The sequence below is a fragment of the Alligator sinensis genome, unplaced genomic scaffold (assembly GCF_000455745.1).
Source record: "Alligator sinensis unplaced genomic scaffold, ASM45574v1 scaffold682_1, whole genome shotgun sequence".
In the NCBI taxonomy this organism is placed as follows: domain Eukaryota; kingdom Metazoa; phylum Chordata; order Crocodylia; family Alligatoridae; genus Alligator; species Alligator sinensis.
In genome coordinates, this window is record NW_005842011.1 from 1989418 (window position 1) to 1993757 (window position 4340).

Sequence of the window (4340 nt, forward strand, 5' to 3'; positions counted from 1 at the left end):
GAAGCGGCTTGATGCCTACATGGCTGGGGTCACTTGAGCCCAGTTTCTCTCCTGCCCAGGCAGGGGGTTGGACTTGAAAATCTACAAGGTCCCTTCCGACCCTACTTCTATGATTCTATGATTCTATGAGGCTGCAGGACATCATGCACACCCACCTCAACCTGGTGTTGCAGCAGCTTGTCATGGCACAAGCCCTCCTCATACTCACCAGCCACCAGTTCCCCATGCCACTCGTGCTCACCCACCGCACCCTGCACTTCAAGCATCCTGGCCAGAGCCACTGACTTTCATGCAACCAATGAAGATGAGGCACTCCAGAATGCCATAGATGCTGGGGTGCTCTGGCACCACCTCCAGACAATCGAGCACTGGTTCTGGGCCTGTGCCACCAGCAGTGACTGGTGGGAGTGGATCATTCTGGGCACCTAGGGCCAGAGACGATCCAAGCAGGGTGCAGGGCTCGGAGCAAATCAGCCTGTGCGGGGCCCCGCACCCAGACATGAGGAAGCCGGTGGCAGATTCAACGGTGGGGAGGAGGACTGGGGGGGTGCTGAGTGGCCAGACATGAAGCCGGAGGCAGAGCGGAGTCGCCGCACTGCTCCGCCTGGCTCAACAGGGCCCCCCAAAGCGTGGGGCCTGGGGCGGTTGCCCTGATTCGCCACCCCCCAGGGACAGCCCTGCCTAAGGCAAGGAACAGTGGCTCCAGACCTTCCTCATGCACTGGCCTACCTTCATGAATGTCATTGCCCAGCTGGTCCCCACACATCACGCGCTAGGACATTGGTATGCAGCCACCCCTCACTTTGGAGAAGCTGGTGGCCATTGCCTTCATGAAGCTGGCTACCCCCATCAGTTACTGCTTCCTGTCAGCCAGTTCAGTATGGTCAGGGCCACAGCTGGAGAGGACATCTGGGAGGTGTGCCAGGTCATCCAGGACAACTTGGACAACTGTTTCATCTGCCTCATCATTCCACTAGAGGTGGTCACTGGCTTCCACTGCATGGGCTTTCCCAACTGCTTGGAGACCATGGGCAGCAACCACATCTCCATCTTGTGCTTGGGTCAGGCCACCCAGACGTTCACCAACCACAAGGGCTACTTCTCCATTGTCCGGCAAGGTGTCATTGACCACTGAGGCCACTTCACTCACATCTTCACCAGCTGGGCAGGCAGCACCCACAATTTCCAGGTCCTTTGCCACTCCCCGCAACTTGGACTGATACAAAGCAGGCACTACACTCCTGGGGCCCCTGGATTCATCATTGTTAACATAATTGTCCCACTGCTTCTCATCAGGGACCCTGCCTACCCCCTCCAGCCCTGACTGACAAAGCTCTATGGCGGGCAACTGGACTGCTGGAAGAAGCGCTTCAACTATTGCCTGAGCAGGTGCTGCATTATGATGGAGAGCACCTTCAGCCACCTCAAGGTATGCCAGTAGACTTTCAGCATGTGCCTTGAGGTGGACTAGGGAAACCTGATGCAACTCATCATTGCCACTAGTGTCCTCCACAACATCTGCAAGACCCGTGGGAGGACTTCTGTGAGGCCTGAGCTGAGGAGGCACAGCATGTGGAGTGGGTCTGGCAGTGTAGGTACACATGGCACAGGGATGGAGGAGATGGCAAGCCCCCTGCTGATGTTGTGGGCCCCGGCTCTGCACAGTAGCAGGCTGTCCAGATCTGCAAAGCTTTGGCTGACTACTTCCTCACCCTTGTGGACCAGGAGCCGTTCCCACATAAGTAGGGCCAGTGCCTGTGCCCTGGCACCATGGCATGGGTCTCTTGCCCTAGGCTCCTCAGCCCTGCATCCCGGGCAGTGTTGGCCACAATGGTACCTGGACACTGTTTAATTTCCCCTCCTCCTCCCCAATTTTCCCTCCCCACATTAGGCACACACCAGGGTGTGGGGGAATGTGGCACCAGGAAGAGACTTGCCACCAAATTTTTCATGTGTTTAATAAAGAAAACCTGCTGAATGTTGCCCATGGCAGAACTCATTCCCTTTTCCCAATTCATACAAACCAGCAAACCTTTGGAGGAGGCAGTGGGCAGGAGAACCTGGCTGGAAGGGGCAGTTAGGACGGGGTGGGCGGGAGATGTCAGGGGGAATACCACAGGGGCTGAACTCAAACACAAAACCTTGGAGTGGAAGCATGGGGTATGGTGGCTTTTGACCTAGCATCCTGCTTTCAAGGTTCAGAAGTGAAGACCAAGGACTTTTCCAATGTTGCAGCTGGACAGGTGTGTGATCCCAGACCCACTGTCTGTCTGAGAGAGTTGCAAGACAGGAAGCAGCTGTTGCTTGGGGGGTGGGGGCTTTGTGGTGGGTGGCTTCACCACAGTGGACTTTTAGCTCTTCAACATGGGCTCCCTGGCCCCAGGACCCAGTCTCTCCCTTTGAGGAGTCCAGATGGCCCGAGTACACTTGAGGCTCCTGTATTGCAGCCGACCTGACCCCTGGGACTGCCTATCTCCACCAATGCTGCACTGATCCCCTACAACAGGACTTAGGCAAAGAGTGGAGCCACGGACAACAGAAGAGTTCCCCCCAGACTCCACGGCTGGCATCAGGACCAGCCCACCATTTTTGGGGCTCCCTGCAAGAAATAGTCTTGGGGCCCCCTGCCCTGAAGAAGCCAGCAGTGGTGGTAGTGGCAGCGGCAGGCGGGAGTGGCGTACAGCCAGATGTGCAGGCAGTGGCAGCAAGCAGCCGGACACAGGGGCATAGGCAGAGGAAGAAAACAAAATTTGAAGGGGGTGAGCGTGCACACGTGCATGCGCGCACACACGCCCCCCCATGGGAAAGTCTGAAGGGGGAGGGGAAAGGGCCAAGAAGGGAAGCAGCATTGCCCAGCACTGCACCGCCCCGGCCAGCTCCCAGCCCCAGCCCTGGTCCCAGCTTCCTCCCGGCCCTGGCCACGCCAGCCCCAGATGCCACACTAACCATGGCTGCCTCCTGGCACTGGCCGGACCGGCCCCAGCCCTAGCAGCATCCTGACCACACCGGCCCAGGCCACTGCACCAGCACTAGCCGCGCTAGCTTCGGCTGTCTCCCAACCCCGGCACCTGACCCGGATGCACCGGCCCTGGCTGCGCACTGGCTGTGGGGGGTGCCCAGAGCCAGGTCCCGAAGCAGGGCCAGCCTCAGCTGCCTGCCGGGCTGGAGGGGATGGAGCGGCACCCACCACATTTGAAGCGGTGGCAGCAAGGCACGGAGACATGGAGCAGAGGCTGAGCCCAGCTTGCAGCTGTGGCCTACCCTCACCCATGCAAAGATCAGGTGGCCACGTGCCCTCCCCCACCCCTTGGCTGCCCAGTGCCGCACCTTTGGAGGAGCCTCTGGGCTCTGACTGAACCATGACTGGGCTAGGCCAGGGCCCCAGTCACAGTGAATGGGGGCTGGGCTGGGTCATGGAACAATCCCCACAGTAAGGAGGGAGCAGGCCAGGGGTAGTGGTGAATGATTCGCCCTTCCCTACCTGACTCTCTCCTGCACTTTGGGGGTCTCAATCTGCCCTCCTCCAAGCCCAATGCCTGTGCTGGGCCAGCTGTGATCCTGGCGGCGAGTGTGCATGGTAGCTCAGCGTGCCCACCACTGTAGGAACCTAAGGCCATGCCTGCGGCAGGGGAGCAGCAGCGGTGGTCAATCTCAGGGGAGGCACCCGCACCTACATGCACCTCCTACAGCGGCCAATCGGAGGCAGGGGTGTGAAATCGGAAACTGGAAATGCTTCCTGCGCCACTGCCACCCCTTCCAGTTTCGTGGCCTGTCGGCACCCCCCACAGCCCTGCACCTGGGGACCCTCCCCCCCCGGTATCGGTACGTCACTGCCATGCTTCCCTACCTGGGGAGACATTTCAGCCCCGTATCCCTGATGAACTGGGTCTACACTCCCAATATTCCCCTGGTGAGAGTCAGCCAGGCCCTGAGGGATTAGCTTTTCTGGTTCTCCTGGGGGAACTCCAGGCAATACACTGTGCTCCTGCAACATGGTCCCCTGGGAGTATCTCAACAGCTGGAGAGGGGTCATCTGCTGTGATGGCACACTGGGGAACTCTGGGTTGCCATTCAACATTGGATAGAGCTGACACCCCCTCTGGAAGACTTTGCTATTGCTGCTGCTATTGACTTACTGCTCAGCCTGTGACCTGACCCAGAGAGAATTTCCCCAGACCCCAGCTGCATAAGAAGAGCCCTGCCATGGGCTGCCCCTGGCTTTACAACGCTGCTCCTCTACTGAGAATATTCCAGGAGGCAGCTGGAAGGAGAGAGAGAAGGAGGGAGGGAGTTAGGAAAGACTAGGAGCTTTTTTTGCTAGGGTGAACTGTTTTTATTCC